Source organism: Equus przewalskii, chromosome 16 (genome assembly GCF_037783145.1).
Source record: "Equus przewalskii isolate Varuska chromosome 16, EquPr2, whole genome shotgun sequence".
In the NCBI taxonomy this organism is placed as follows: Eukaryota; Metazoa; Chordata; class Mammalia; order Perissodactyla; family Equidae; genus Equus; species Equus przewalskii.
The window spans coordinates 49,668,079-49,693,984 of NC_091846.1; the positions used below are offsets into that span (position 1 = coordinate 49,668,079).

Genomic DNA, 25,906 nt, shown 5'->3' on the forward strand with positions numbered 1-25,906 from the left:
AATTAACCTCTCAACTCAAAAGGTTAAGAGAGACGAGGTCACAGGGGTTGCACGAATTGCGAAATAATTGACTAAATAGGAAGTACACTTCTTGTAATGAAAGAGACACCAAACCAATGGTAGAGAGGTCTCATTGCGTTCCACACCCGTACTGCAGCGGAACGAAGGTGCACTTGAACACCACGCCGCCACCCTCGGCAAGGCACATCGTGCTGCCCTAGAAGCACACTGTGTACATATGTTCCCAGGGTGCATTCCTTCTAGCTTTCACACTTTCTCCCCTCCTCAAACCTCCAGCCCCGCCTACTTATTCTCACCCTTTACTGCTGTGACCTTGCTTACCCTTTCACTGGAAGGACGGACTCCACCCGAGAGAACTCCCATGAGCTCGCACCTCCACTCGCCTGTCCCATCCATCTACATCCGCACTCTCAGACTCTCGTTCTCTCCTGAAAAAGGTTAATGCTTCCACTCAGATACTAGATCCTAGCCCTTCTTGCCTCTTCTAGGACATTTCTTCAGCTGGTCCCTCCTTTCTCATGAAGCATCAATTTTCCCTTCTTATACTGGATATTTCCATCACAACATGCTCTTCGCCTCACGTTTTAAAAAAGAAAAAAGAAAAAAAAACCTTCTTCCAAGTTACTTCCACTTTTTCTCCTTCCCTTCACAGCAAGGCTCCCCAGGAGCTGCTGAGAGTAGGGTTTTCAACTTAACTCTTCCTGTGGTGACTTGAGTCCACTCTAGTCGTACCCTCACCCTCAAAACTTCACTGAGGTCCCCAATGCCCTCCACGTAGCTAAAGCTGTGGTCAAATCTGTCTTCGTCTTATTGACATTTCGTCAGCATTTGAGACAGGTGATTGCTACCTTTTTCTAATACCTCCGTCACTGGCTTTGAGCATATTTCACTCTCCTGCTTTTTATCCTACCCCTCTGGACATGCCATCCTGGTCTTCTTCTCTGACTCCTCCTCATCTCCCTAAGATCTAAATGTCAGAATAGCCCAAGCTCAGCCCTGAAGTCTCTTCTCTATCTATACTCACTCCCTTGGCAATCTCATCTAGATTTATAGTTTGAAATACCATTTTCGTGCTGATGATTTCCAAAGATGTCAAATAGGCATCTTAAACTTATCACGTCCAAAACTGAACTCTCAATATAGACCCCCAAATTAGCTCCTTTGACAGTTAATTGCAACTCAATTCTTTCAGTCGCTCAGGCCAAAACGCTTGGAGTCATCTTTAGCTCCTTTTTCTCTTTACCCTACATCAACTCTGTCAGCAAATTCTATTGACTCCACTTATTTTTTGCTTTCGTCAGCATCTTCTATTATTATTAAAGGGCTCAAAGCTTCACACAACTACAGAAATTTAAAAGGAAGCACAAATGCTATCAAAAATGCCAAAGAATGCAGAAGACCCCAAGAGAGAGCCACAACTCTGCCTGACCCTCAGTCTTCCTCATTCTCTGCTTCTCTGAGGGTTCTGCCCCACCCTCCCATCAGCTAATAATATTGTTTAATTTTTTGTTTTGAAGGAATCACAGATATACAGGAAGTTGCAAAGATAGCACAGAGATTGCATGTATCCTTCACCCAGTTTCCATTGATGTTAACATCTTACATAACTACAGCATGTCAAAGCAGGAAATTGACATTGGTTCATGCACATAGTTCCATGTCATTTAATCATATATATAGATTCCTGTAAGCACCACTGCAATCAAGATACAGAACTAGTCCATCACCACAAAGAACTTCCTTGTGCCACCCCTTTATAATGGTATCTACCTCCTCTCAGCCCTAACCCCTGCAAATCACTAGTCTGTTTTCCATCTCTTTAATTTTGTCATTTTGATAATGTCATATAAATGGAGCCAAATAGTATGAGACCCTTTGAGATTGGCTTTTTTCATTTGGCATAATACCCTCGAGGTCCTTAGAAGTTATTACATGTATCACGAATTTGTTCCCTTTTTATTGCTGAGTAGTATTCTATAGTGTGGATGTTCCACAGTTGTTTAACTGTTCACTTATTGAAGGACATCTCAGTTGTTTCCAGTTTTTTACCGGTACCTATAAAGCTGCTATGAATACTCCTGTGTAGGTTTTTGTGTGAACATAAGCATTCATTTCTCTGAGATAACTGCCCAGGAGTGCAATGGCTGGGTTGTGTATCGTAAGTGTAGGTTTAGGGTTTTGTGTTTGTTTATTTATTGTTTTCATTTTGTTTAAGAAACTGTTGAACTGCTTTCCAGAGTGACAATGTCGTTTTACACTCCAGAATGTTTCCAGAGTCCGACCACTTCCTCCCACCAGGCCAGCACCCTGATCCGAGTCACTGTCATCCCTCCCCAGGATCACAGTAATAGCATCTTAACTGCTGTCTCCACTTTGATCCATGTTCTCTCCCTACCCCTTCAGTCTATTCTCTGTCCAGCAGCCAGAGTGATCCTGGTAAAATGAAAATCAGGCTGGGTTTCTCCTCTACCTGGGACTTTCCCATGTCACCCTGAGTAAAGCCAAATTCCTCCCCTGACCTGTATAATCTGGCTCTTCCTTGTTCTCTGGCGCTATTTCCAATTATTCGTCCCATCATTTACTCCTCTCCAACTATGATAATGGCCTCCTTGCTCTGCCCCACATGTGCCAGGCACTCTCTTGTCAACTTCACATTTGCTGTTCCCTCTGACTGGAATGCTCTTCCCACAAAGCTCATTCCCAAACTCTTTCAAGTCTTTATTCAAACATCTCTCTCGGTGAGGCTTTCCTAGCCCCCCTACCTCCTTACCAACCTTCCCTGCTTTCTTTTTCCCCTTAGTACATTATCACCACCTAACTCGCCACATACTTGACTGCCCTTATCTTCACCAAAATGCAAGGACCTGGAAGGCAGGGACTTGTGTCTGTTTTGTTCCTTGCTGAATTCCCAGTGTCTGGAACAACTCCTGGTGCATAATAGATGCTCAACAAATATGTTTTAAGTGAATGGATGGATAGATGAGTAAACAATCACTAACTAGAAAATATGATTGCCAGCATTTGTTCACAATGTTCCTGTGTAGAACGCCATTCAGGACACATTAAAATGGAGGCCAGAACAAAGCACCAAGAGCATTTAAAATTGTTCCTAGAGGGGCCAGCCCTGTGGCTGAGTGGTTAAGTTTGCGCACTCCACTGCGGTGGCCCAGGGTTTCGCCCGTTCAAATCCTGGGTGCGGACGTGGCACTGCTCGCCAGGCCATGCTGAGGCAGCATCCCACATGCCACAACTAGAAGGACCCACAACTAAGAATATACAACTGTGTACTGGGGGGCTTTGGGGAGAAAAAGGAAAACAATAAAATCTTTAAAAAAAATTCTTAAAAAAAACAAAATTGTTCCTAGAAAATAGCAACAAATATATATTTGTAAATGGGCACGTCAACAGTGCACTGAGCCACCTGGCTAGAGTTCTCGCATTTCTGCGTCACTAGAACAAGACTGTGGAAACTCCAGTTCTGAAGCGTCACATCGGAATACACAGCTCAGGAAGCTAAACAGGAAGTCACAAGCCCAATCCCTCATAACCTGGAGAACAAGGTCACCGACCATTTACATCCACCCTTTGGTTGTCAGTCCAAATGCAAAGACAAATCCTTCGCTCCTACCATGACTGTTTCTCAAAGCCTGGAAGAACAAAATCCCACCTCCTTACCCCCTGCATTTCACTTTTGAACCAACCCTGTGCTTGGTAAAAGATAGAATTTAACCAAAACCAAGGGTCAGAGTTCACAGTGGGTATAGGAAAGCTCAAAGTCAATGAAGAGAGCTTATTTACAGGCTAACAAGTACCAATGCAAGGCATGGATACGCTAGAAAAAAATTCTAAGTTGGCTAACTTATACTTACTGATATCAGTTGCTATTTCTTTTAGTGCTTGCCATGAAAATAGCAGCAGTTAAATAGCACATATTATGTACCAAGGACTAGTCTAAACAGTTTACACATACTAACCCAACCAATACTCCCAGACAACACTAGGAGGTAGACACTCTAATGGGCCCCAGATTACAGAGAGTTTTAGCAATGTGTCCAAAGACACACAGCCAATGAGTGAGGCCCCCTGGACTTGAACCCCTGCAGCCTGGCCCTGGAGTTTGCTCTTCATTTTGCCTCTCCACTTTGTGCTAACATCTGTGATAAAATATGTTAACCCTGATATCTCATTAAATGTTTAAAACCACCCCAAGAGATAACAGAAAAGGAAACTGAAGCTTAGAGAGGTGAAGTCAGCAGCGTGGGAATTGGTAGAGAGGGTTTCAAACTCAGGTCAGTCTGACTCTTCAAGCCCATCTTCTTCTAGCCTCTTCTAGCTTTTTCTAAACCATTCCTCTGGTGGGAGGGTAGGTGGCTGTCCATCAGATGCCCACCCTCACCACCCTCTCCCCAGCCTGCAAGGCTCCACACAGACGCATTATCCTCTCTTTCCTCCTTCCTTCAAAACCCCTTTCCCTCAGTTGTGTAGGAAAGGAAAGGGGTTAATCTATTACTGAGGCTTTCCTTTTAATAGTCTAATACTTCAACTCTAATGAAGTTTTTATGGCTCAGGCTTCAGACGCTAAGGTAAAAATCTCAGAGAGCGTTATGGACTGAGGGGGTCTCTTTCTGACAGACCACAAATCGCACCTCCTGAGTGGTTGTCTTTGTCCATAAGCAAAGCTGGCTAAAACCACAGTAGGCCACATACTGCCTGTGTGATCTCTGACAAATCATCTCATCTCTCTCTACCTCAGTTTTCCATTTGCAAAAGGGGATAAAAATAGATCTACTTTGTAGGGTGTGAGAAGATTCGTTGATCTATATACAGAAAGCGGTGTTTAGAAAAGTTCTTGACACCAGGTAAGTGCTGTGTAAATGTTTGCAATTATTATCAAGATTATTCAGTCCCCTGGTCACTGCCCTGGCATGGACCGAGGACATGTGCCTTCCTCCTCCTCGGTTCCCAAACTCTTCTCAATCTAGAAACACTTTCTGCCCCTGGTTTTCAAGAAAGCTTGTTTTCTGCCTCATGGAGTGCAGAATTCGGTTGATTTAATAATACTTGCTTTTTCTATAGTGTTTTTCTTTCTTAAAAGACCTCTGTGCAACCAACATTTCTTTCCATGAGATTAAACAAAGAAAGATTCTTTAAACGGAAATTTTTGAAAGAAATGTTGTGGGCCTCATTTTCAGGAATAGCCAAGCTGGTTAAAGTCTGCCACTGTGAGAAATGTGACACAAACTTCCACAAAACAAAAACTTCCACAGAATAAGAAAACGTACTTGTTCAAATGCAAAAAAAGAAAAAAGCTATTTTACATTTATCAGCATGTGAGAGTAAATTTTCATTTTTCTCAGTGGTTTGCATGCTGCTGCTTAGGCTTCTTTTGAAAGAAATTTACAAGAAGGAAAAGAAAAGAGAACAGTACAATAAAAAAAAAAGAGGCATCCTTTGCTTATATAACTCCCACTATGGAGATTTAGTGGAAATAAACTGCTAAGCAAAGTTATCCCATCTCATTGCACAATCCACTGACAATTTTCACACCACCTGATGGAAACTTCTCTGTTTCCTCCTACTTTTTCAGGGGACTGTTCATCTTCCTCATTCAGAATCTATTCCCCAAGCCATGAATTTTAAATTATTCACATTTAACTCTTGCCTCACTTTGTGCACTGAGAAGAGTTCTGAAACTTAAAAGCAGGAAACGCCTTCTGCTTTCTACAGCTTCAGAAATACCTGAATCCATGTTTCCACAGTAATTCACTGCAATAACTCGCAACCCTGACCCACATGTTACAACTTCAAATGAAAGGATTTGCTCAGGAAATTTTGAAAGAAACCAGATAAATGGTAAAACAGCTGCATGGTCAGACATGGAGGCGTTTTCCTAAACAGGATATCATAAGACACTCTGCTTCCTGCGAGCTTGAGGACAACGGCTCCATCCTCTGAGCCAAGGGATCTACATCTGGCCAACAGTGACTCCTCAACTCGTTGGTTTTATTAAAAGATCAGCTTTGTACCTACACGCCTTTTCTTTTCAGAGATCTGGCCTGTATTTGACATAAGAGGCATTGGGCTACTTACTACTGGGGGCCCTGTGAGTCTGCCCACAAGTAAGACATGCTCAGGCGACAGCCCCATCTCAAACAACAAGTCAGTGGGCTCTGCCTGCAGCCACAGCCACCTCCCTGTCCATGGCTCTCACACATGCCCTTGATTGTTCCTACCGTCTGCTTTGAGTAGACTGCCCTCCGTCAGCAAACAGTGCAGCAATTGCTTTGACATCTTGTTATCACACATCCTGTTCACAGGTACAGATAAGAAGAGCTGTGCCCAAATAAGCAAAGTGCTGTTGCATTTTCTTCACTAGATTGAGTGATTAAAGTTACCTAATTATGGGTGTCCCTAAGTCCATGGTGGCTAGATTTATACAGTTGAGCAGGATTTGTGTTGCTGGTTGAATCCAGAGAAAACAAACATGAATTATGAGTTTTGCATTTTATCCCTGTAGCTCTCTTTGGTTCCAAGAGTTCTCTCTGAAGTCAGTGATCTTTGGTTTAGGTGATTAGCACACCACTTTAATAAGACCACCCATTAATCTATTCATTTGTCAGTTAACGTCGCTCAGTTCCGTGTCACAGACTGTACTAGTCCTAGCCAATTGTCTCAGAAATGTCTACAGGCTACCAAGAAGACAAACTCAAGAAAAAGTGGCTTCATCAGCAGTAAATCAACCACTCTAAGCGATAAAACAATTCAAAGGCACCCATCCTGCAAAAACATGGGTCATTTTTCCTGTGTAAACAGTTGCCTTGAATATAGAAGAGTGCCATTCACTCAGTGTTTTTGTATGTAAACAACTCCAAACCAGCACCTGTACTAACACCTAATGTCTGTAATTAATATCTACAGAGTCAAAAGTTCAGACTCTAATATTCACACAAGTAATGGCATCACCATAACTGAAGCTTTCATGGATTTTCTCTATGATCTTGAAGCATAAAATCCAATGAAATTGGCTCTGCCCCCAGAGTAACTGTGACAAGGTTTAGCATGCCATCAGAATTTACTATATTAATAAACTGGGCATTAAGGCTGTTCACCAATACAGATCATATTTAACATGAAAACATAAAGCGCTTAAGTCGATATTTCCAACATCAAAACAGCCAGAAGGTGGATGTCCTGGCCCAAAGACATGGCCCATCCTGTCCCAGGGGTGGATATATCCCTATCATGAGGATGAATTAATCAAGCTTCCTTTGCCAAATACCATGGATTACTCAAATCATGCAACTAACTGTCCTGGTTCTAAGAATCTTTGCGGCTCGTCTATAGAGATAAGATGCACTTATCTGCTGATACCAGCACTCATTTTTTTAACTCAATTCAACAAATAGGCATTAACTGCCTGATTCAGACTTAGAAATGTAGTATTGTCCTGGAGCTGGAATTCTAGACAGACATTGATCAAAGAATTATATAAATAGTATAAAATCCCAGTTGTGACAAACGCTTTGAATGAAAGACACATAGCCCTCAAAGAGCAGAAAATAATCTGAATGTCAGTATTGTTACTATACTGATCAAGATGAAATAAATATATTTAACTTTCAAAATTCTTGTGGAGATATACACAAAAACGTATTTTTAAACTCCACATACTTAGATAAAAATAGGGATCATTTTACTATAGTGGATAGGCTAAGTTATGTTGCAGAATAAGTAACAAATAAAATCTCAGTAAATAAATACATCAAAGGTTTATTTCTCACTAGGGGAAAATTACCAGCAAGGCTGGCAGCAATCCAGGGCAACTCCCTTCAAGCAGTAAATCAGGAATCCAGTCCACTTGCATCTTGGGACTCCAACATCTCAAGATGTGGATCACTGTGGCAACACAGATCCACTGAGCAAGGGATCACAATGCCGTGCACTGGCTCTTAAATGCTCTACCGTACCGGGAGGGCGCTACCAGATGCGGGGAGAACATGGATATTCAGTAAATACTTCTTCCATGAGTGGGAAAAGCACAGTTCTTCAACAAGTCATCTAACTCTTCTAAGACAATTTTTTCATTGATCGAGTCAAAGGAGTAATTCAAGCTTTCTCATAAGGTTAAGAGAATTAATGTGAAGACCTTATACTCAGCAAGGAGCCACTGAAAAGGCTATTACTGCTATTTCTACCACAATCACCAATGACATCAACACCAAGGGGAAGAATAAACATTGAGTTGAAGCATGACAGGCTTGGACTAGTTTCTGTCAATGAAATAGACGCCAGTCTGGCTGGACACCTAAGATTTGGCATCATCATGCACCATGTCACTCAGGGGCAGAGTAGGGTGCCTGGAAACAGCATTGAAGCAAACCATAAAGACCCTGGCCCTCCCCTAACCTGGAAAGCATAACTTGACTTCTGGGTCACTGCACAATTACCTAATTTTCCTACTGGGCTAGTCTAAAATTGTCTAATTAGTTAATAGACCAGGTTTCTAATTTTTAAAAAGGCTAAATATACCTAGTTACCTAAGCACTTTCTCATTCTGAATATTATCCTATCCTATATCCTCAGAGATAAGATATATTACTGGTTTAACTGGCATTATTAGTCCCTGTTTGACCATTATGGAGCCAATGGCCCTGATCTAAGTACAGACCCTTCTTTACGTAACTGAAAACCAAGAAACCCATAAAGAAGCAATTCCTGGTTATCATTATGACTCCCAATTGTCTTTGGTAAGATGGAAACTCAGATGGTGTTTATCTATTTGAGAAGTATTTTATTTATTTATTCTCTCTTAAGCAAGCATCCCCAGCACTAATATATCTGCTTAATGTGCTCCCTTTATTGCTTTGGTGATAGATACAAACATTAGGTGCACAGCATGACAAATGCATATTTGGAACCTTGTGCAAATGATGTCAGGCTCTTTATCGTAGGTTTTAGTTCTCTACCTGCCTGTGCAGGCTACTCACAGCCAAGGCCAAGAAGCCGCATGCAATAATACTAAAGGCAATACCAAAATAAGAAAAAGGATGTTTCTATAAAAACAAGTAGAGGTGAAAGAAAATGAAATGCAAGTAATTGATTGTAAGAAAAAACGTCTCAGAGATTTCAAAGATGGAAGATAAAAAATTCAAAGATTTGGGAGATTAACTTAACCGCTACAAAAGGATGATTAAGGAAAACAACATTGAAGACCAAGTGAAAAATAAATGGTTGTTCCAGAAAATAGAATAAAACTGAAAATGCTGAGAAGATAGAAAGGAGATGGTAAACAAAACTGCACTTATTTATTTTAAGAGGGTTTATAGCCAGAAGGTATGTCATTATTAAAAGGTACTACGGTGACCCAAAGCAAATTAAAAAAGAAAAAAAGAGAAACACTACATTTCTCTTGTCTCATAAGAAAAGTTATAGAATCCTAAGAGCTTTCCTACAAAAATAAATCTTGAGAAATCATACAAAGACGAGTATTTCACTATATGACATTTTTATTACTATTGGTAGAGATTCAATCTTAACTAAATAGTAGATTATCTATTTTTAGCTTATTTTGTGAAAATTGTCTACATATTAGTATTATGTCATATAAAATAAACACGTTGGGATGTTTCAAAGGGTGCTTGTGTATGTGTGTTTACGTATGTATGAATGGTGGGAGGTGTGAGTACACATTTGTGACTGGTTGCATACATATGGTATGTTTATGTATGTCTGTATGACTTGAGTGTGTGTATATATGTGGTGTGCATAATGTGTGTGGTCGTGCATATGAGCGTATATGTACACGTGTGCCGTGTGTGTATGAATGTGTGAGTGTGTTTGAATGTATGTAATTGCATGCATGAGTGTCTGTGGGGTATGTGATTGTGAATATGTGCAGGTATATGTGGGGGCAAATGTTCATGAGTATATGTGCGAGTATGTAACTGTGCATGAATATATATGTGAGTGTGGATGTGGGTGTGAGCGTATTTGTGCAGATGTAAACACATGTAGGAGGTGTTGCTAACAGAAGAACATTCTAATAAACCAAAGGGGTAAGACATTGCCATGGCCTGGAAGGAAAGAAAAAGAGTAGAGATATCGAAGGGATAATTAGCATAGCAACCTGCTTCCTGTGAGATCACTGAGACCAGAACCACATTCAGCACTAAAGTCATTTCCTAAATGGTCCCCTAGAGCTAAGGCCTGCCTTCCTGTCCATCCATTTGCTGCTCTTTTTATCCTAATTAGACCAAGAAGGCAAAAAGAACTCCAGTCATATTCCTAATTAGCTCCTGACCAGGCCGTTCTCATTTCTAGGCACTCTGCTACCTCTGTATAGAAGGTGCCACCTCCACCTGCTCATCCAGGCCCACGACTTCTTCCAAGCCCAGATTAAAAACACTTTCATTCAAGAAACCTTTCCTGCCCAGCCTCCCCCACGCCGATCTCTCCCTCAGCTCTTAAAAATAGCATTTGTCATTTTGAATTACATATTGAATTGAATTAAGTGTACAAAGACATGAAATCACATGGCTGTCTACACAGGGTGATCATAATAATTGTAACAGTTAACTTTTATTGAGAACTTACTGTGTGCCTGGCTCTCTGCCAAATAAGCCTTTTATATACATCTCAATTAATTTTCACAACATTCCTTTGACATAGCTACAATCAAGACCTTCATTTTAAAGGCGAGGAAACTGAAATCCAGACAGTCTAATTAACTTAGCCAAAGTCTTTTTTTTCCTATGTTCTCTGTTGTTCCTATTGAGTAAATTCTATTGATCTGTCCTCAAATTCACTGATTTTTATCCTGTCTTCTTCACTCTACTGTTCTGCTATTTAGCCCATCCAATGAGTTTTTTCTTTGGTTATTGTATTTTTAAGTCCTGTAATTTCCATTTGGTTCTTTTGTGTGTGTGTGAGAAAGATTAGCCCTGAGCTAACATCTGTTGCCAATCCTCCTCTTTTTGCTTGAGGAAGATGGTCCCTGAGCTAACATTCCTGCCAGTCTCCCTCTACTTTATATGTGGGATGCTGCCACAGCATGGATTGATCAGCAGTGTGTAGATCTGTGGCCTGGATCCGAACCTGGGAACCCAGGATCGCCAAAGCAGAGCTTTCAAACTTAACCACTATGCCATCAGCAGGCTCCCATTTGGTTCTTATTATAATAACTTCTGGGTTTTTTTGCTGAGATTTCCTGATTTTTCAATTGTTTCAAGAGAATTTATAATCATTGTGAAGCACTTTTATGAGGCTACTTTAAAATTGTCAGACCATTTCAAAATCTGATTCATCTTGGCGTTGGCATCTGTTAATTATCTTTACTCCATCATGTCTTGATTTTCTGTTCTTGGTACGACAGGTGACTTTCTATTGTATGCTGGGCATTTTGGATATTGTACTATGAGACTTTGAATCCTATTTTATCTTCTGTTTTCAGCAGGTGGTCCCCTGATGAGGTACAGTGCGAGGGTGGGATGGGTGTATGTCCAGGTTCCTCTGGGCCCTGCCAACACCATCTTGGCAAGAGCAGGGCACTGACTCATGCTGGCTCACTACAGAGAGGAGGGTCATAGTCAGTCCCCCTTCTGCCCTATTGACACCTTCATGGTGAAAAGGAGGCACCAACTCCCACCCTGCTGGGCTCTGCTGCCACCAGGGGAAGGGAAGTGGGAGGCAGAGTGCCAACAAGCCCTATGTTCCACCACCTTATTCTGTCTTGTTGCTCCTGGATGGGGTGGAGGCTCAGCTCCCCACCCCAGGGGAAAGAGAAGCACTGACCAGCCCCAGCATGCACCAACTCCTGAAGTCTCATTGCTTCTGGGTGAAGACGGAGACTCAGGTGACCACTGGGCCCTACTGACACTACCCTGGCAGATTTGCACTGCCTGGTTCCACTGGGCGGGGCACGGAAGATCAGCTGCCCACTTGGTCCTGCCAACACTGCCTGGCAAGGGAACTGAAGCACCGCCTGCTTCTGCCATGTGCAGGATAGAAGTTAGCTTCCCCATCAGCCCTGCTGATTCCACCCCGTGGGGTGACAGGACTATGCTGCCTGCTTCCACCCAGTGAGCAAGTAGCAGATGGAGGGGCATTTTTCCATTGATGTTTGGCATTTAGCTAGAGTAGGGTAGGTGTTTTCAAAATGCTTCCTGGTCATCTGCCTAATGGGAACAGGCTTTTCTTGGAGCTTTTTGTGTCTGTGGCTCTGGTTTGAGGGGTCTGCAGTACCTGTACAAAATACATAGATGGCAATAGTTAACCCAGGAACTCACCACCATCTCTTTCCTCAAGTCCCCTGGTTCCAGGCAGCCCATTCTTCTTTCACCTCCAGAGACTTTGTATTCTTGTTTGTTGTATAATGTCCGGAGATGCTTAGTTGTAAAGTGGGGGACCTGGGAGGAATGGGGCTACTCCATCTTGGTGGAGCCAAAGTACCCAAGGTGTTATAAACTTATTATTTGAACCCAGGAAGTCTAGTCATAGAAGCCATTATTTTAATTGTCATGCTAGCCCTAGTCATAATAAAAATTATATGTCTGTTAGTTTGCTAGGTCTGCCATAACAAAATACCATAGACTGTATGGCTTATCTAGCAAATTCATTTGCTCATGATTCTGGAGCCTGGAAGTCCAGGATCAAGGTGTCAGCAGGTTCGGTTTCTTCTGAGGCCTCTCTTCTTGGCTTGGAGATGGCTGCCTTCTCATTGCCTCTTCACATGACATTCCCTCTGTGTGTGTCTGTGTCCAAATTTTCTCTTTTTATAAAGCTAGTCATATTGGATTAGGGACCACACCAAGAACCTCATTTTTACTTAATTACCTCTTTAAGACCCTATCTCCAAATACAGTCTCATGCTGAGGTACTAGGGGTTAGGATTTCAACACATAAATTTGGGAAAGGACACAATTTAGCCCATAACAATACATCATATAATAATATAGTATATAAAATTGTATATTACATGAAGGTAAGATATCATAAATGTGTATTATAAATAATATGAGAAAAATAGTCAGAACGTACAGTTGGTTCTTGGCATCAGGGTGAATTCAGCAATTTGCACATTAACCATAATTAACACCCACTTCCCTGGCTGTTCTCCTTAATGTTATGGCAGGCATAGATTACAGTTGATTACAGGTATGCAAAGGAAGAAGCTATTGCCCCTCTGAGCTACTCTGGTTGAGGAACAGGAAATCCATTGGCTCAACCTCCACTTTTCTGGAAAAGACACACCACGGCGTGGCTTCCCACCTCCTGCCCTGAGAAGGGGAGGTTGCCAGAGCCAGTCAGTTGCTTCTTAACTGCTTGTTGGGGGCTTGGTGAGTTCAGCCCAGGTCCCAGTGCCCCATTCCCGCAGTTACTCCACAAGCTTGATCACATGAACTACAGCAACACCCAACAATGTGGAAGAATCTTAGGAAGGTAATACTAAATTTAAAAAGTAAGTTCCAAAACACTGTTTACAGTATGCTACCCTTTTCATAAAGTCAAACATTTAAAACTGCATATACTTTTTAGGAACACTACAATAATGCATACAATAAACAGTATCACATACAATAAACTATGCAAAAATAAAAGCAGGTAAATGATGACCATGAGATCCTGGATGATGGTTACCTCTAGTGGTATAAACATCCAGACAATGAAGTGGGATGGAGGCATGGAACAAGTTAGATTTAGCAAAAACCATGGTCCCAGCTTTTGATTTGGATGGTGGATTCAAAGGAGTTACATTGTTCAAAAGAACAAAATTAAAGAAGTAATTAAACAGATAAAAGCAAGGGGAAACTGGATCGTTGAGTTGACCTTAGTCTTAAATAAGCTGAGATTCAGGGTTATTTATTCCTTTCCTCTCCTCTCGCATTCCTCCAATTAATGAAGAATGAACTGTACTTCTCAAAGGACGATAGTTTCCCTACTTAAAAAATTTTAGTTTGTCGCTGCCCAAGCTGAAAAAGAGCAGGTCATTAACCAGTTAGGTCTATCCTCAGCATTTGCTACCTGAGAAATTTTCCTAACATAGAAAGTCCCAGCCCTAACCCCAGAGATTCAGATTCAATAGAAGGAATGAGGTCTGAGAACATGTATTTTATGCTGAACGCCAAAGTAGTCTACTAGAAAGCCGTCCTGCGCTCAGCGGCTCAGTCATCGAGCGTGTCTTATCCATGGCTACCAAACTCACCCTCTAAAACTTGTTTTTATCATATTCCTCTTTCTACAAAAATCTCTAAAAAAAAATTCATTCTTGCTTGCCAAATCTAAATCCTCTGCCCACCTTTCAAGGCCCTCTAAAATTTGCGGCCACCCTAATTATCCACATTTATCTTGCACTTTCTCTGTAGGTATATCTAAATACAAGCAGGCCAGGTTCTCCCTGTCATCAAATGTGGAGCCCATTAGCGCCTCTGGACTATTTTTTGTGCAGCCCTTGTCTGGAAGCCTTCCTCTCTCCTCTACTTCTCTTGATCTAGCCCATCCTTCCAGGCCAAACTCAAACCTTTCCTTCCCATATAAGCCATTTCTGACTTCACCAGCACATAATGGCCCCTAACGAATTCCTGTGAAGTGATTGATGTATTTCCTTATTTCTCTCTTTACAGATAGTAAACCTCCATGTGACCGAAAAATTTATTCTTCCTCCTTATTCACTTATGATTTGGCTTCTGTTGAAACCTGTGGACATGGTATCATCAGTTCTGTGTTCCCTTCTAGGAACTGCCCCTCTCACTTCGTTCGTCCCAGGTCTGCGCCACCCAGTTGGTAGCATGACATCGCACCACTGATCCTATTCAGTGGAGCAGGGGTGACTCTCTAATCCAAACTAGGACAATAAGGTCCTTCCCCAGGATTTTTAGACTCAGTGCCCAGAGATTTGAGACCATAAAAAGAAAAGTTCGGATGCTGATATTGTGATATCTGCCATGTCTCTTGCTATGGGTAAAAGAGAGGCAGAGAAGGCTAATGTTCAAATGGAGAAAAAAATGTGCAACTGAACAGAAATAAGCAGAATCAAAGACTAGAGAGAAAGTCTGCTGGTGGTTGAGCCTCTGCTTCGAGTTAGTTCCTCAGTCTTGACTGAATTCCTGTCCTTGGGTTCAGTGAAACCCCCCAACATTTAATAAATTCCTCCCCCTTTTAGTTTAGCTGCTTTAAATAGAGTTTCTATTACTTTCATGCAAAGAATCAGTCTTCTTTGAGCCATTCTTCTATGATCTATTCTCCACGAGGCTGACCTACCACACCTGCCCATCATTGTCCACCTTCCTGAGTCCTCTCTTGGCCTGTGAGGCAAGAAGAAATACTATGAAGATGATGATTACTACTAATTAGTTCAGTCAGCATTTGCTGAGTACCCTGTGGTACTGGATGCTAGGGATATCAGACCCTAAACCCCAGCAGAGGATGTAACATCAAACCATTATTGCTCTCCACGTTCTCAAGAAGTTGATAGTCAACCATTGGCTCAGCTCGCCTCAACTTTGATTTTCCCCAGAATCTCCCTTTGTTCCTGGAATGGATACTCCCCACATCCCAGGAACCATACTTCTTTGTCTCAGGGATTACATTTATTAATTAAAAGAAAGAAGTGCAAGGTTATATGCATTTAGTACATTTTCTCAGGTGTGGCAAAATGGAAAGAGGACTAAACCGTCTTCTTATCTCATTGCAGGGAATTCATATTTTCAAACTTCAGAGAATAAACTATCTCCTTTATATCTGACTTTCAGAAAACAAATCATTGCAACACACACCGGGTCACTCAATGCTTGACATTTTTACTTCAAATCTGCACATTTATATAGCATACATCCTTATTCTTAAACTAAGGATTTCATGAAGCAGTGAGAATTCTGAGCACATTTTTAATATCTAAAATAAATTAGTTAATTATTTGCTCTGTGACCAATGCAGGGATTTTGCATTGCTCCCAACCTGGGTTTCACAGATAACATTGTACCCGGTGTCCCAAGTCACACTGTGGCCATAAAGAAATGTTCCCGCTTACTTTGCACTGAATCTACAAAGCACACATATTTTTGCCTGCCAAGCATTCAAGGCTTTGAAAGGCTCCCCCTGTGTCAGAGCTATGAATTCTGTGGTACCAACAGTATTTTACCAAGCAAAATAAACAGTTGCGGCAAACGATTAGCAAGGGAATATTGCAGGTCCTGTGGAAAAACTAGAACAATAAAAAGTCGAAAAATGGTCTCTTGGACACTCCCAGGGTCTCTCCCTGTGGACCAATTAACCAGCACAGTCAGATGTTGGCAGTCCTTCTTATTGTCAGAACCACAGGCCCAATTACCCGGCTCCAAACAGCTACATTTTACAGCTGAAATGATTTACAGCCAATGTTTTCATTGCACAGTGCATGTTCCTCTTTGTTAAACAAAAGTTCACAGAGAAGAACTGCAATTGAGGAGGGAGATGGGAGATGGGAGGGATGTGGATTCGGAAAGATGGGACTCAAAAAGCCAAATGCAAATTAAAGAAAAAACAGCAGTCTTTGGACTTCAGCCCCTATTCTTTTGGATTCAATCCCAAATATGTATTTTAAAGACACCTTGAAAAATCACCAGTTGAGGATTTATTTTTTGCCTTTGGTGGAAGTGCCTTTCTGCCACAGGATTTGTTGAACAATAACGTGAATCAGTTACCAGCGGACAAAAACTAGCAGTCCATCTATTGTGTTTTAACGACAAAGTCAGATGGACTCTTGGACCCCTTTCCATTGTTTAATGCTCAACTGTTCAACATATTTGGAGTGAAGGGTGGGAAATAGACTTCAAGGTTTAATACAGATGTGAACAAAGCTCAAACCTTGTCTCAAGCCGTCCACTGAGGAGGAGCGTTTACTGCCTAACAGGTACGGCCTATTTGGTAAATAAAGGAGGCATCCACCTCCCCTATATGATTTCCTGGAGTACAAAACCATTCTTTCATGACCTGGGTCTTATATATGAATATTCTGTTCAAAGTCGTATCTTTGCTAATTAAGAAATTACATATGATAAAAAGAGAATCTAACTCAGACAGTGGTATAGATTTAACTGTTGTAAAACCCTTATAGTCAGTGGATTTCAGTGGGAGGCCATGGAGGGGTGCCCTCCAGGGACCATTTAGCAATGTCCAGAGACATTGTTGGTTGTCACAACGAGGATGAAGGGTGCTATTGGTATCTAGTGGGTAGAAGACAGAGATTTGGTTCAAATTCTACAATGCGCAGGATGGCCTCCCACAATAAATAATTATCCAGGCCAAAATGTCCATAGTGCAGAGGCTGAGAAATACTGCTTTATACTTTCACATGAATTGATGATCAGATCTTTTCAAAAGTTTCGCTAACTAAGAGCAGGTTTCCGTTAGGTTTTATCTTATCTGAGCAAGGTGCCTAGGGAGAGGAGGAATTAAGACAAGAGCAGGAGATATCTCAGAGGGAGAGAAAAAACTAAAAAGAACACAAACCTTTCCTACATTTCACTTGGGCTTAAAAACCAATTACCTACTAGAACCTTACTAATAACCAGCCTTGTTACCTCGTCTCTTTTCTAAAAGAAGACTTGGCTCCAATCCTGTTCCCACCGGTGTTCAAATTCTCCATTAACTTTTTTTTTACCAAAGGAAACAAATTTCCCTTCTTTCTCACTCACCCTCTTGGGGCTTCTTTCTGGACACTTACAACCAAGAACTTAGATTCTGATATTCAAGACAGAAAATAAGCCTTGGTTATCACAAACTTTGTGTATTATATTTCAAAGCCAATTTCGCATTATTCACCCAAAATTCTATATATGTTTTCTATGAAACAACACTGGGAGAGAAGTTTCCACCAACTTAGCAGAGAAATCTCATGATATAACAGATACTGGCTCTCTCAGTTCTATAGACACATCCCAATCAATCAGATCAGCATTTCCCACCACGTTTCCTTAGAAGAGTAGTTTCTTGTATGTTGCCCCAAAAGAGTCATAAGGTCAAGTAAGATAATAATATTCTACTAAAAATGAATAGCAGTGTGGACTGTGATCCTGGCACTTTGCCAGATATTTTACACACGTTATATTATTTGCTGTCCACAATAAGCTTGTGAGCTGGCACTCACTATTCCCACTGCACAGCTGATGTAGAGAGGATTCCATTGCACAGGGAAGTGACTTGCCCAAGTTGCATGGCTAATAGTGAGCCTGGAATTTGTGTCCAAGTCTATCTGTATTCAAAGCTGGTGCTCTTAAATACTACGTTCTACTACAGGATTAAACAGAGTTAAGTAGGAATTCTTTACTGCAGAATTTCTCAGACCCTTTAATATGCTATCTCTAATTCTAAGCTCTAAATTCGTTTCCCAAAGTGATTTATCCCATGTACCCTTTTCACCACGAAGCATCCTGTGTGATCAATGCTCCACAGGACCTGTTTAGAACTACACTAGATTCTCCATCTGGAAAAACTGGGTCAGAAAAACATCAGAAAAGAAGCTCACAGCAGTTAGCTGCTCACTAAATAACCTGAACCAGTGACCACAGAGTCACTGTTGAAAAGTTTTATGAAGCAGTACGAGCGTCACAGGGCTGATCAGAAAAGATATATTTCCTGAGGGCAAAAGCTAAGGAGAGTCAGGCCTTTCTAGAATCTCTTTTAGAATTTAAACGAAGCATAATTTTCTCCCTATAAGTCTTATGCTGAAGTCTTTACCAGTGAACAGCTGGAGAGTATTAAAAGCTGTGTGAATATTTTCTTACCTTCTAGAACAAAAGATGTTAAACTGCCAAGGGACGTTTGGTGACTTATGAAGTGCTCTGCGTTATGAGCAGTTTGGTCGGCTGCAAGATTGGTTCATAAAGGCCAAAAATGAAGCGTTACCATTGAATGAATTTCCACATTTCCATAATAACATTGTTAACTTGTTATGCTTTTCAAAACTTTCCTCTGTGTTTCTTACTTTTATAGACAATATTTAAGTGGGATCACAATTCTGGGAAGATTCAGACCCTGGAAACAAGGGAAAGTCAGGTAAAGAGCATTATATTCCATGAGTCACATATACATACTTTAGGGGAAACAAGAGGAGAGACAGTCAGCAAAATAAAACCAGATGTGAATTTGATCTGATTACACCACCCCTTCCAAGAGGAAGAGCCCTTTCAAATTCACATTTTTTTTCTTGGAACTAGTTGTACCACTGAATTCTTTTGAATAAGTGAAACATTGAGTAGCTCTTGCCCAAAAAGAATTACATTAAGCCCACACAGGGCTTTTGAAAATTCATTTGCATTTGAATGATGCAAATTGTAATTTAGTATAATAAAGTCTATGTAACTGAGAGGGAGAAATTACATGAACAACCCAACTCTCAGTCAAGTCTACTCCTAGTTTTAATCCCAACATGTTAACTTCAATCTACATGTCCCATGAGAGATGTTTTTCTGTAAGATAAGCCATATCCTTCCCAACATTGCCACACTTGCCTGGCTGTGATAGGATCAAATATGACTAACACATTTGGTTATTTCCACTTAATGTATTCTCAAGGATTCCCCATCAACAATGAATGTTTCTGTCTGAGTCTTCTTTGGTACAACAGATATGGCATTATGGTGCCACAATAAGTGAAACTCTTTAAGATATTTTCAGGTTCTGATGTGGAGTTAGCATAGTAACAAATCTGTATTATGAAAGATCATATCCTCTTTGGAAAAACAATGTTGATCATTTGACTATCAGACTCCAAACAACTATAAACATACCTCCTTATTTTCAAATACAAATTGGATAGCAATGCAAGAAAAGTTGTCTGATCTTTCCTCAGAACAGTTAATTCATGTAATTTGTAAGCCTGAATATTACAATGTGAAGAAAGGGGAGAAGGTATCACAATTTGGAGGAGAACATGAACATGAAGGGGAAATACCGTTTCACTGTGCTCTGTCACCATGGCACGCTACAGTCCCCTTGAAGTTGAACTTAAATTTGGCAAAACGTTTTCATAAAAAGTATGACTTTTTATAGACTTTTTATAAACTTTTTATCCACTCTTAGACTTCAGAGAATTTTAGAAGTCACCTAGTGTTCCCACCCGGCCCTTTCCGATCAGGACTTGCTTCTTGACTGATGGGCTGTAAGGCTCTCTTCAATAAGGAGGCAGCTAAGGACGGTTTGAGGTAGTTACATCCTATGCTGTGTGTTTCTATTCTTTCAAAGAGCTTCCATAAATGAAAGCAGCCTTGACTTTCACAAAGTTCCTCAGTGCCCTCAGGAGCAACACAGACTAAATCTAGTCCCTCTTTAAAAAGAGTGAAAGGCACACTATTCCACTCTCGAGAGGATCTGCTCTCCCTGGAGCAAACATGGCCCATTCGCTCAACCTTTCTTCATGTGATGGGTGTGGAGACTCAAACATTCTTGCCTCCCTTCTCGGACACTCTTTCACAATCTCCTCTTCTACCCACCCTTTCATGTTTGGATTTTCTCATTTTTCTCCCTCCCCTCCCTTTTCTTTTCAAACCACACGCTCCCAACTGTCACATAGATGGACAACTACCCATTCGGAATCTTCAGTGCAGATTTCTCTTACCAGCTCAACTCCTAACTGAACCACGTGTGTGTATCAAAAGCATCTCAATCTCAAAATGTCGAAGCAGCATCTTTCCTGTGCATTCCCTATCTCCATTAATGTTATTTACCATCAACCAAGGAAGACATTTTGATTCATAATACATCCTCTTTCCCCTTCAATACATCCTTCCCATAAATCTGTTTCCTAGAACATCCTTGAATTCTGTTCCCTCCTCTCTACAACCCTCCTACTGCCTTAATGGCCTCCTTCAGGCCATTACTATTTCTTCCAGGGACTGTGGTAACACTCTCAATCTGTTCTCCCTGGCTCCAGTCTCATCGAACTTCCCTCACTGTGGCCAGAATGACCTTCCCAATACACAAGCATGTTTGTGTCACATCCATCTAAATCACAATTAAAGAAATTATATCTAATTAAACCCTCTTTCATATAATGTAAAAGGTACCCTTATTGGCCATGTTTTATTGACCAAAAAAAGGCAAATAAATCATGTTGTTTTTTTGAGAAGAAGTTTGAGTTAAACAAAAGAAGCAGTTGTCAGAAAGAAAGAGCTGCAGCTTTACAAAACGTTTCCACACAACTCATCAGTTCTAAGCTGTTAGTTGACAATAAACACATGGAAGGAAGCTACAGTATAGAACGAAGATTTAAGAGCCCCGTAAATGTAATACCTGTATATTTAAATGAGACATTTTCCAGATCCTCATATTTCGGTGAAATCAAAGGACATGTTCTGAGATGGCTTTCAGTGTTTTAGAAAGAAGTTAATCTTCCATTTCCCCCATCATTAATAACTCCCCAGTACTTCTACGCCTGTCTTCCCACACAGATTATAGGGGATTTCTGATAGAGTTCTCTAGTAGAGACAAATGCACTGGGGAGAAGAGTTTGAAAGGATCGTGATTCAGTAACATAAACAGAAACCTCTATTACATCTTTTTCACGAGGCAGGTTAACTTCTACATCATACGAATTGTCACAATCACAAACGGCATCACATTAGAGATGAAAATGGATCCCGTTAGTCTTCAGTCACTTTTATGGAACAAAGGAGAGTGATTTAATTATACATTCTCATGCTCCTAAAATTGACTCTTGCTTTCTTGGCTCTTACAATTTTCGATAAATACACACTAAGAGTCACAACTTTGGAGTTCCCAAACAAAATATTTCAGATTCATTCATTTGTCTAAATTTTCTTTAGGAAAAATTATGTAAAGGATGATGATAGACTGGACCTAGCCACATTCCAGGTGAGCAGGACGTCTTAAATTTTCAAATTCATTTATTTCTTTTTGACAAAATCCTCAGTATATTCTCATTTACAGTGGTGTAAAGTTGAAAGAGAAGTTCTTTTTTATTATTGTTATTTGACTCTGAAGAGTAATGAACTCTGAAAAAAGTAAATCACTTATTGTCCACCAAATCATGAAGAAGAAGTGATTCCCATTAGGTCCAGGCCTGAAGTCTGACTTTTCTCATCTCAAAAGAACTGACGTACTCTAGAAACAAAACTGGTGTGCTTGCAGGTTTATAAGTGTTTACCTAAGTGTAAAGCAATGAGGTTTCTTCTTCTCTTCCTCCAAAAGCAGAAATATTTTGGTTTAGATTTTCATTTTTCATTGTCCTTCCTTGCTTTGGAATCATATCAAGTTGCTGGTACAAATCCGCAAAGCCACAGTTAGGTGTTGCCAGCAGCCCCCGGATAAGTTTATCTTTACTTGGTGTAGGTTTAAAATATCCTTTCTTAAACGGGTGCAGTAAGCAATATTATTTGAATTGAATTTTCATGCTTCTCTGGAAAATCAAACCGAACGCACGTTTTGGTGTTCATATCACAAGCTCTTCCCTCTCCCCAGGGACTGTGAGGGTGGATGTGTTCATGGCCGAGTTGCTGTTCTGTTTGTCTACCCAAACAAGATGACTTGGGTCAAAATTATATAGGAAATGAGGTTTGATTCTCTGTTTCAAAAAAGCAGAAATAATTGAAGTAGTTTTTGTTCTAACTTTGCCATAAAATGATTTTTTGTATGCTCTCCAGGAACTTACAGACTATTTCAGATGCAACAGAGAACTCAAAAAGAATGGAATGGAAAAAGAAAGGGAAAGACATTCTGAAACGTGACACTTGAACAACATCGACCCTCTACCTAACTGCAAAAAAAAATGAGGACAATATCTCTCTACGGTGATAAAAAAATTAAAACTCATGAGTGAAAAACAGAAGCGCTCTGAGAAGATGTGTTAACAGAGGATTAACCTCTGAAATGCTAATAAGATAGGGGAGGAAGTGACAAAGAAATTAGACTGTATTTCTCCATGCTGAGCCGAAGAGATAACAATGCATCATTAGCCAAGAATTTTTATATGTGTTGCCATTTATGAAAATCTATATATATTTTGCCCTATGTTTTTATACATGTAGAATCTGAATATTTTTAAATACTTCAAAACAGTATTAATTGCAGATATTTTATTTAACTTTAACCTTTTAACAGGAGCCATAATTCATTAATTAAGGATTCATCTCTATATTTCAGTTCTTGGTTTAAGGCCTCTAGTACCACATATGTCAATCCAGGGCAATCTAGAGCATTAACTTAAAATGTCAAAAGTATAATTCTTCATTACAGTGGAAATAGAATTATAAAAATTAGATCTTTCAATTACAAATGACATTTACTACTCTAACCAAGGTTAGCCTCACATGTGGTTGGGGTCAGAGGTAGAATGAGAATGATTCTATACTCCAAAATAACTCCAGCACAGATCTACCTCTGAGGTTTTGTTTCCTCCTTTAGTAAATACTTTCATTGTCTTGGTTCTGAGTCATAGCAGCCATAATAATAGCTATATCTTATTGCAGGTTTTCAATGCACAAAATACTGTGTTCAGCTCTTGATAATTGACATATAGGAATCCTTAAGTATGGATGCTAAAGTCAGGCTCCATGTATTTGAACCCTGGCTATTGGGAAAATTACCTGACCTTGCTAAACTTCCATTTTCTCAAGGGCAAAAATATGCTTAATAGTGTCTATATCAAAAGGTTGCTGTGAAAACGATGAGAAAGGTGATGACCAAGAAAATTAAGCAATTTTCCTAACATCACACACAGCTAGGAAGTAGAAGAACCAGATTCGAGCCTAGCTCTCCTAATGTCAAACTTTCTAATTCCTACCACTTTCCACTTATCACACCACTTCTGAGGGTGACAGAGATGGCATGCAGATAGAAGGTACCAAAGAGGAGAAAGACGTTGACCCCAGCAGTGTTTCTATTCCAAGGAGAACGCAGACATTGGGGTCCTGGGATAGCTTATAGAAGACAGACTCTGTTTAACACTCAGAATCTTAGGAAATTATATTGGTGACATAGTGTCCAGCTGGACATCATGGGAGCTGATAAGGAATTTCCAGCCAACAGTACCTGACTTACCATAGAACTCAAAACAGACAAAAAATATATTGAATGAACAAATGAGTCAATTAATAAATTTTAGGAAACACTATATAAGAAAGAGAAAAACTCCCTCTACCAGTGAAATATTTTGTAGTCCTCTCCCAACTTCAGTGCCCTTCGAATACCCTAAATACTACATTTTATTACAGAGGATGAGTGTACATTTCAAGAAAGTTGGGACGAGTTATGCTGCCCCTTGATTGTAAGCTCCAGGCGGGCAGGAAGACCATCAGTTTAGTGACCACTCTACTTGTACCACCCGGCACTTGCTGAAATAACACTCAATAAGTTTTCTAGATTTGAATCACATCAAATTGCTACTGTGATCTTCATGTACAACACACAGATATTAGACCCCCCTGTTTTCTCCTGAACTCTCAACATCTAGCAACACTCAATTTGACATGCATTTGGATCCGACCCACATTAAGCATCTGCCAATGTCCCACTGTCCCATCTGCCAATAATCCCACCCCAAACCACACAGATCAGACACATCAACTCAAGGAAGATGGAAACATTCCACATTGAAAATGGAAAATGCTCATTATTTTAAATGGTTCTGTTTAATATATAAGATAATGCATGTTGACAGAGGCATGTAATATTACGTGATACAGACCTAGATTTAAGGTAGACTTTCTTATTTCTTCATCAAATCCAGAAAGAGTCTCACAGTGGGTTTTTTGTGAAGGGCATTACAGACACCTGAAGACTTGACTGGGACATAAGGATTCATTTTTAAGGTAGTTTACTCATAGTTTCTCATTGTAAGGTTTAGTCCCTCCCTATATGGGCCTCTCCACAGGCTGTTGAGTGTTTTCCTAACACGGCGCCTGGCTTCCCCCAGAACATGTGCTCCAAAAAAGCAAGGTAGCAGCTCCAATCTTGTATGACCTATCCTCAAAGCCACATGTCATCACTTTGGATCTTTGGTGCCATCTTCCAGATCACCTATCATAGCTTTCTTCCATCGAGTCATGTTTAGGAAGCTAAAAAGACATTGTTCATAAGACTATGAAATTGGAACTACATTTCTGTAAAGCTATTTGGAAATATGTCAGAAACCTTTAAAATGTTTATATTCTTTCACTGAATAATTCCACTTCTCAGAATCTATCCCGAAGAAATAGTCACAAATGCAAAGAAACATTTGCACTACAAGAGAAATAAAGTTTGCTTTTTACAAATAAATAAATTTTTATAAATAAAAGACTCAGAATTATGAAATGGTTAATTAAATTTTGGTGCATCCATTGATGCTAAAATTTACCTTTTTCCACATTTTAACATCTCTGAAATTGGAATGTGTCTTGTAGTAGCTGGCATCTTATTATCCCTATCAGCCATGCAGTAGACACAAAGTAGCTGTCATTGCCAGACACGTATGAACTTGGTGACAGATGTTCATCTTGTCGTTACCTCAACTGAATTATGTACGTTGTTGGTACTATACATGTTGATTTTACTGCTATTTAAAATGTCTTCAAAAGTGAGACATTGATTCAACATTGAGACGAAGTTATTGTGTACACAAAAAAGGCATGCAAACAGAGCATAGCGGGTAAATTTTATATTGGTGAAGCAAATATTCATCATAGGAGGAATGATCACTATTCCATAATTTGTTCCAAAGCAACAAATCATGTAAGTGCTTTATGAAACTAAAGTGGATGAAATCGTGCTACATTTTGTTTTCTGAGAAATATGCAAAAGCAGCATCTCCTACACACTAAGCAACACAACTAAAGGCAAAAGAATTGCCAAATCCCTATAATAGATGAAAGAAATGTCAAAGCATCAAAAAGCTGAGTGACCAACTAATGGGGTG

The 25,906-nt window shown here is 40.2% G+C and overlaps 1 long non-coding RNA gene across 1 annotated transcript in view; it reads right to left on the minus strand.

Annotated features, from left to right (window-relative positions):
* Positions 1-25,906, minus strand: part of LOC139076484 (uncharacterized) — a 312,829-nt gene that overhangs the window by 134,320 nt on the left and 152,603 nt on the right. The window lies entirely within an intron of this gene.